The 8,936-nt window shown below is 44.5% G+C and overlaps 1 pseudogene; it reads right to left on the reverse strand.

Annotated features, from left to right (window-relative positions):
* Positions 1-5,558: 5,558 nt before the first annotated feature.
* Positions 5,559-7,576, reverse strand: LOC100146993 (glutathione S-transferase C-terminal domain-containing protein pseudogene; annotated as a pseudogene).
* Positions 7,577-8,936: the final 1,360 nt, after the last annotated feature.

Genomic DNA, 8,936 nt, shown 5'->3' on the forward strand with positions numbered 1-8,936 from the left:
GTTAATTGTGCACGTTCCGCTTTGGCAGCCCTGGATTCACCAGTTCAGATCCAGGGCGCAGACATGCCATGGCTTGTCATTCCATTCTGTGGCAGGCTTCCCACATATAAAGTAGAGGAAGATGGGTACAGATGTTAGCTCAGGGCTAGTCTTCCTCAGCAAAATGAGGAGGACTGGCGACAGAAGTTACCTCAGGGCTAATCTTCCTAAAACAAAAATAAAGAAATAGAAAATAAATGAAAAAGAGAGGTTTATAAAAACAAAGATCTCTGTTTGCTTCTTGTAGGAATCATTATTTGTCCATACTGTTACTCTCATGTTCTTCCTATTTTGTAGTTTTGGCATTCTACCCTGCCAAGGTAAGCCAGAATAGTATTTTATTTCAGATGCAGAAAACTGCTTCCTCCTTTCCTTCAGAGAAGCCTGTGACAGGGAACACGACTCTGCCTCTTCATAATCACCCAAGCTACCAGTGACAGCAAGGAGAGATGAGACCTCTTATCTGGACTCATGATGGAGGGAAGAGATCTTAGGGGCTCTGCCAGGATAAGACCTTCTTGAAGATAATCTTTTCTACTACTAGTCCTGGTAAGTTCTAGCAAGGTGTTCACAATCTTCCTGATAAATTACCAGCCCTTTGGCCAGCCTGATAAGACAGTCTGGATGATCAGATGCTTTCCAACTCCACAACTCCTCTCTGGTCACTTGTCTCTCTGGAGTTCCAGGCATAGGGAATTTGTTCTCCACTGAGGGCCATGGTTTACTTTTACTTCAGTAGTGTCCCATGACTTTCTGGTGAGAGGTCTTGCTTTAGAATTTGTTCTTCATCTTAGAAAGACCTGGACAAGATGGTATATGTTAATTGTCTACTCAGTCACTAGTACAGGGCCAAATAAGGAGGAGGAAATGAGTTTAAATAAATGTTAATATGTTTGATTAAATTCACAAGAAAAACATACAACTGTGGAAAAATTTACATTAATATCTACTGATCTTACATTTAACAACAAGTACCTAGAAAATATTACAGGGCTCAGGGGAGAGAAAGTAAACAAAAAGAGTAATGTAGTATGCAAAAAGATGAAACTCACTATGGCACAAAAAAACACAACAAAGAGACAATAATAACAATAAACCAAATGGGTGATAATGGGACAAAAGGTCTATGTGCCCTGGGAAAGATCTTTACAATTTTAAATAGATTTCAGGATAGGTCTCACTGTGGGAAGGCGACTTAGAGAAGAGTCTTCAACAAAATGATGTGTACAAAATATATTTCTATCCAGAGTGATTAAGGAACATAAAGGCAGCCAGTGTGGGTTGAGGAGGAGGGGGAGGTGGGGAGAGAAGAATGAGGCCATAGCAGGGATGTGTAATGTACACCTCAGTAGGCCATGATAAAGATGGACTCACACTGAATGACATGCCTTTGAGCAGAGATGTGACAAGATTGATGTATATGTTTAAAAATCATTCTGGCTGTTGATGTGAACAGTGATGAGACATTACTGTGTGACCCCAGTGGCAGAATTGGGGAGATTGGTGTGGAAACTGTTCCTGGAATATGGTTAAAAGACTTCATTGCATGAGACCTAATTTGAAGAGGATGGTATATGGACTATACTGAGGTTAGCTATATGAAGATAGCCTCTCTTACCAAATGACTTGTTTGAAACTAATTTCCCTGGGAGCTAGAGTGTTTAGGGACACAGTCATTAATGTGGGGCAGAATAAACCATACATGTTAAGGGATGGTTGAAGAGGGATCTCTCAGCACAGAGGAATGGGGGAGGAGTTGCAATGTTTCTGACTTTCCTCAGGTCTCCTGATGTCAAGAACAGATCCATCTTCCCATTGACAGTTCTTGACAGAGTAACAGGAGAAGTTTCAAGGATGTTGGATAAACACCTCACAGGACATTTTATCTGCATTGTGGAGACCCTTTCATTTTTGTTGCCCTAACTATACAGATTCAGAAAGCCTTGGTGCAGACTAACCGGATGGAGTGAGATAAGGAACCTCAGGACCTAGTTGGTCCTTACCTTACTATAAAAATTCCTAAATTGTACTATTTCCAAAGGGGAAGATATATTTTGTCTCTGTGTCTGTCTGTGTGTCTTATAAGAGAAGAATCTCAATGGTGTAATACTTCTTCAATGACAGAATAAAAGTGAATGAACAAAGGAAAAAAAGGACTTGTGTCATTTTCAAGGGAGCCATAAGAATTACCACAAATGTGTGGCTTAAATAAAATTTATGTTCTCATGATTCTGGAGGCTAGAAATACAGGACAAAAGGTGTGGGCCTGATTGCTTCGTTCTGAGAGTTGAGTGGGTAGGATCTGTTCCTTGTCTTTCTGCTAGCTTACGGTGCTTTGCTAAAAATCTTTAGTATTCCTCAATTTGTAGATGAATCACCCTGATCTCTGCTTGTGTCTTCACATGGGTTATCCATGTGTGCACGTCTATCTCTGTCCTAATTTGCCCTTTTTATAAAGACACAGTCATGTAGAATTTAGGCCCACCATAATGACTTCATTTTAACTTGATCATCTTCAAAGACATGATTTCAGAATAAAGCTCCATAATCACACTCTTGGGATTAGGACTTCAACATCTTTTTGGGGAGCACAATTCAACCTGGGCTAGCACACAGTGTGTTGAAACAGGATAGACTTTCTCTCCCCACTCTATGACCTCTCTTATTTATTGAGATTTCTCTCCCATGACTGACAGGTGCCTCATTTGAATTTATGTTCCTCAGATCTCTGCCATGTGTGTGATCCTATGAGTATACGAGCATTCTTTTCCTCCAAGAAACATACACATTTAGGGGCCTATCAACATACTTTCCTTGTGTGCAGGCCAAGAAAAAAAGTCCCTACATCTACAATGACAAGGCTCCCACAACCACCCAGTTGGTGTTGATCTCTGCATTTCTACATCCCCGTAGCACTGGGTATCAATGGAGTACTTGCTAACTTTACCTCTGTCTGTCTTTGTGAAAATCTGTGTAGTAGTGGAGAGAAATCTAAAGGAGGATCCTGAGGATGGTAAGTTCACCCCAACTCTTAACTATTGTAATAAAATGATCTATATAAATACAATGATTTGTAAGTCATTCTCTTACAATCAATAGATTCATTTAGAATCAACTAGTCGTTGATTCTATTTATATATCTGAAAAAAGGGAGTACTCTTATTTGTCAAGGATGTTTGTGTGAGGAATACATGGGTAAAAGTGATTTCTAAATTATAACTATTATAAAAATGTTACTGATAAATTTCCTGCCTATAATGGTCCATGCAGTTTCCTTGGGTGTCTCTGTGGAATGACTTTTAGGCAGGAGAAGGCTCTGTGTGTGTAGGTAAACATTTCTTGGATATTGGAAAACTGTTAATTGATGGAACCAAAAAAATGAGAAGCTAATGAGAAAGGTCTAATCATCTATGGAGAGATGAGAAGGTTCTAGCTTTCCGCATTCATCAGACATTGTGTTCCTCTGTATGATGTGCTGTGTCAGGTCCTGAGGATACATACTGAACAAAACCATGCCTGATCCTTGCATAGATTATTTTTTAGAAAGAACAGATAGACGTTTAAAGAAAGATGTTATATATTCTGTAGTAAAAAAAAAAAGAGAGAGAGAGACAGATGGCAAATATACAGCAAACAATAGTATCGGTAGTTTTGCTATAGGTGAGTTAGAGCAGTTTTTTCTGATAAGTGGACTTGTAAGAGGAGACTGAAAGAAACATGAGAGTGAATCATGCTGATATCGGGGGAGGATCCTTCCATGCAGAGCAACAACCAAGTGCAAACGCTCTGAGAGAGCGGTGGGTACTGTTCTTTTAACATTGAGGATGTGTTTTTGTGATGGGAAAGAAATGAAGGATAAATATACCTTAATAGGAGTATACCAACTGAAGGCATTAAGACTCAAAAGATCATGTATTATGATTCCTTTTTATGAGTAGATGTGAAAATGCCAATCTAGGAGATTAGTGTTTGCCTGAGACTCAGGTTCAGAATGGGAGTGATTGCTCATGAAATTGAGTCTGTTTTCAAGTGATGGAAATGTTCTAAAATGGCATTGTGATGATAGTTATACAGTTTCATAAATTGACTAGAAATTTCTGTATTGTATTCTTGAAATTAATGCATTTGATGTAAATATAACTCAATAAAACTGTTTTTAAAAAGTGAGTCATATCAGGGATAGGATCATTCCATGCAGAGAGAAGAGCAAGTGCAAAGGCCCAGGGGTTACAGTGAGTTTAGTGTATCTAACACTGACCATATGTTTTGGGGTGGGGAAGAAAAGGCAGACATAGGAGTGTTGTACAAGGTTCTTGGAAGGAAAGGCCTCAATTTGTCCTTCTCTCCAGTAGGAGAAGAGAAACTAGCAGTCACTCCACTGATGGGGTGATATTTGTCAACAACATAAACTATGAGTAAAGTGTTTGAAATGATGACAAAGAAGCCTGTCAATTGTCACTGACCTACTCCTCTTGTCTCTCTCTTTTCCCTTCTTTACTGAATAGTAATGTTTTGTACTGTTCTAAATCTCTTCTCAATCAATGTCCTTTATATTCCTCTCCATCTTATCCTGCCCTCTTCAACATTCTCAGCCCCGCAGGAGACTGTGATCAAAAAGAACCTTAGGTGTCAGAACAGGAAGAAGTGAGGGGAGCATTGCAATGGATTTGCCAGTACAGGTAATTCTACAGAAGGAGGTGACCTTCCCATCTTCCTGGAGCTCCTGACAGAACCCCTGAGCCTGAACTGTGGCCAAAGCTTCTGCCAAGCCTGTATCACTGCAAAAAAGAAGGAGTCAGTGATCTGCCCAGGAGTGGAATGCAGCTGTCCTGTGTGCCAGAGCAGACACCAGCCTGGGAACCTCCGACCTAATCTGCACCTGGCCACCACAGTGGAGAGAGTCAGGGAGGTGAGAACAAGCCCACACCAGTGGCAGAAGGGAGCTCTCTGTGAGCACCATGGAGAAAAACTCCATTTGTTCTGTAAGGAGTGTGAGAAGGCCATTTGCAAGCTTTGTGTGATGTCTCCGGAGCACAATAGTCACCAAATTTGCTTCATGGAGGAGGCGGTCATGGAAATTCAGGTAGGCCCCAGGGTGGGAAGAAAGGGAAACATTGTAATTAAAGTGATATGTTCATTTTTCTTGTCCTACTTCATTACCCTTGTCATCATAGGACAGAGCCCTGAAAACTTTCCATACCCTTTGCTCAGCTCTAAGGCTTGAAGGACATTTCTTTTCTTTCATTCATTTGCTGCATGAATAAGCCTAGACTACAAACTCTTAGCAAAGAGAATTTGGATGAGTGAAGAATTTCTTCCCAAATTAAGTTCTGATTTTCCCTCTGAGCACAAATATCTTTTTTAGAACATGGTTGTTTAGATGTGCGAAAAGTGTCAATGAGAGGAAAGGACTTCCATGGCTTCAAGATCAGTTCTTCTAGAGAAAGAGAGATGCAGGCTATACTTGATGAAGGGATGGTAACTTGCATCTCCCAGGGTTAAGGAACACACTTACCTCCTCAGGTTTTTGTCTACATCCTAGATTCTTCCAGCCAGGTGTATTTCTGTGAACTTCCGACTCTTCTGAGATGAGACTGATTTATTCTGTGTTCATCAGGTGCTGAGAAAGCTCATAACTTGACTCTGATTCTGTCCCCAGGCCTGGCCTGATGTGTCACCACGTAGACGAGGTTGCTTAACTCCTGCTGCTTCCTCAGCGCTCAATCACTGGACGTCTTCCCATCTTTTGGGCTCACTGCTGCAGGAAGTCTATTCCAGTCAAGGGTCCAAGCAGAGCAAGGGTGGGGAGAAAACATCACTTCAATGCCCTTTTCCATTAACTTGGTCATAGTGGGTCTTGGGCCCACTAAACATAAACGAAGGGTCGCTGTGCTCCTCTGCTCCTGGGCCTTGCTGAATTTTGGATGCTGTTCGCTGGAGGTGGTCGGCAACTCTGGTAAGTGGAGAAACTAGGTCCCATGGCAAGAAGCTGCTGTTCTCACTCCTGGCACCTCCTGAGCCCTCTGGTACCAGGCAGCCAGCAGCAGAAATTCTACCAGCCTTTCAGAAAGCTTCTCGAGGATAATTACCAAAAAGTGATGGCTGCAGGGCAGAAGTACGAGGTCTACCAAGGCGAAGTACAGGCCTTCTGCAAACAGGTGCTCCAGGAGCAGAAGCGCGCAGGTGCCTGCTCGTATGATGTGAGCAGGCTCCCTGTTGGGAGCAGCTGGGTGCCCCTGTACCGTGAGCGTTGAGAAGGCCACTTGCAGCTCCAGGCTGCGGGATGAAGGGTCTTGGTCCTCAGATGTTTCCTGTCTACAGGCCTTCAATTTCTCCTGGGCAAGAGCAGGCACCACTGCAGCAGCCTTCTGCTGCTTCAGCTTTTGCTCACAGAGTTTGTCATCGTTGCGCACTCCAACAGGCTCGCTGAGCTTTTTCTCTAGCTGTAGTACTTCTGTGGGGATAGCTGCGTGCAGGTCACAAGACTCTTTGACAAAATTCTCAATAGCTAAAGGGATGGTAAGTTTACATAGCCTGGTCTACTGACTAACTTCAACACAGGCCTTCAAACAAGTCTTCTTAAAATCCAGCAGCTCGAAGATCCCCTTCTTTGAGGGCTCTGCGTCATATGCTTTCTGGACGATGTGTCTCAGCACAACAGCGAGCCCTGCTCTGTAGAAACTGTCTGGTCCTTCTACCACTGCAGGTAAACAGCAATTCTGGACTATCTGTGGAAGCTCTTGCCTCGAGATAATCTGGATTTGAACATGCTGGGACAATACATTTTTAAGTAGTGAAGTATCTGTGATGTGGATTAAGGCTGCCCCAGCTAGAGAAGCCCAAGGTGACCTGGCCTACGTGCCAAACTATACGACCCAGTGGACTTTTTTTATGGTATGAATTAGGACTGCCCCAGGGAGAGAAGCCCGGGGCATCCTCACCTGCATGCCGATCTATATGGCCAGATTCGTATCTAAAGTTATATGACCGCACAATAACCAGACCCCATCTGCACTGAAATCATTTAATGACTTTTTACATCATCTTTTCTTTTTTTTCCAGTAAAAATAAGTCACGTACCCATGCCTTATAAAATTAGCCCTAACCCTCAACTCAGGGCAGCAGCAGGAGCTCTGACTGCCCGTGGGTCTTGTCCCCACGCACCAGCTCTGCCTGCCCATGGGTCCTGTCCCCATGCCAGCGGGGGCAGCAGCAGGGGCAGCAGCAGGAGCTCTGACTGCCCGTGGGTCCTGTCCCCACGCACCAGCTCTGCCTGCCCATGGGTCCTGTCCCCATGCCAGCGGGGGCAGCAGCAGCAGCAGCAGCAGAAGCTCTGCCTGCCCATGGGTCCTGTCCCCATGCTATTCCACACTATTCTCTAAATAAAAGAGCACTACTGCCAGATCTTGAGAGTCTAAGAAATCTTTCTTTCGACTCCTCGGCTCACCGATCCCGCATCATTTCTGGTGGCCAGTACGGGGACCTTGCTTCAGGGGATCTTCCGTACGGGGAACTCCCGTACGGGGACTTGCTTCATCGGCTTGTGAGCTCGAGTTCTGGTAAGTGCCCTTTTCTTCCTTATGCCTTTCTCTTTTTCAAGGATGGATCTAGATTCACTGTTCCATCGGGAACTTTCTTGGATGGCTGTATGAATCCACGTTTGCTGCCCATGGCTACTCTATGGGGCAAATTGTGGCATTCAGCTTGAAGAGATTCAGTACCTTAAGCCTCAGGGTGATGGAGAATGAATTAATCCATTCCTTCCTGACTCTATCTCTAATAGACAAATTTTACGTGGGCGCGGGTCGGCCACTTAAGTCATTAGGACGGCCGCCAATCTCCAAGACTCCCGTGGAAGGTTTCTTTTCCTAAGGCTGGATTGGTATCCCTCCCTCTGGCACCTGACCACGCTCTGAACTGCGAGGAAAGTCCCACTCGGGACTCCAGTTCAAGGGAAGTACCAAACTCTAACCTTTGGTGGAGTATGGGAACCCCTTCTTGGGAGAATGGCTCCAGGATGCAATTGGGTAGAATATCCCCCAGACTGGCGGAAAATTCCTCACTGTCTTTCTCTTTCTCACTGTCTTTGTTCTTTTCTCTCCTGGGGACCATACGCCAGGCACCTATTCCTGCCAGGCAGAATAGGGAAGATGTTCAAGGGATGCCCCCATCATCCCTTGCTACAGGAACCCCAATGGGGGGATTTTCAAGGTAATGGCTCCCTTTCTCTGGGACCATACGCCAGGCACCTATTACTGTCAGGCAGAATAGGGAAGATGTTCAAGTGATGCCCCCATCATCCCTTGCTACAGGAACTCCATTGGGGGGATTTTCAAGGTAATGGCTCCCTTTCTCTGGGACCATACGCCAGGCACCTATTCCTGCCAGGCAGAATAGGGAAGATGTTCAAGGGATGCCCCCATCATCCCTTGCTACAGGAACCCCAATGGGGGGATTTTCAAGGTAATGGCTCCTTTTCTTTCTCTTTTTCTCTCGGGGACCATTCACCAGGCCTATGCTGTCAGGCAGAATAGGCACCAGGCACCTGTTACTGCCAGGCATAACAGGGAAGGTATACAAGGGATGCAATGCCGGGGGACGCCCCCATCACCCCTTGCTATAGGAACCCCACAGTAGGAACAACGGGTAGGACGCTGCCCTAGGTTCAGGGGGGATTTTTCATGGTAATGGACCCGTTTCTTTTGTCTCTCTTGGAGTTACAATGGCAATTTTCATCTCCTTTTGAGCCTTGTGACTGGGAAACAAAGAAATCTTTAAAGAGTAAAAGGCTCCACCCCTGGGAGCCCCAACTTTGGGTTTCTGGGCCTGATCACCCCAGCAACCCTAAGTGGGGGTGCCCTCTCTTGACAGTTGACTCATTGAGTATTTTAGTCACC

This window comes from Equus caballus, chromosome 7 (genome assembly GCF_041296265.1).
Source record: "Equus caballus isolate H_3958 breed thoroughbred chromosome 7, TB-T2T, whole genome shotgun sequence".
NCBI classification, from domain to species: Eukaryota; Metazoa; Chordata; class Mammalia; order Perissodactyla; family Equidae; genus Equus; species Equus caballus.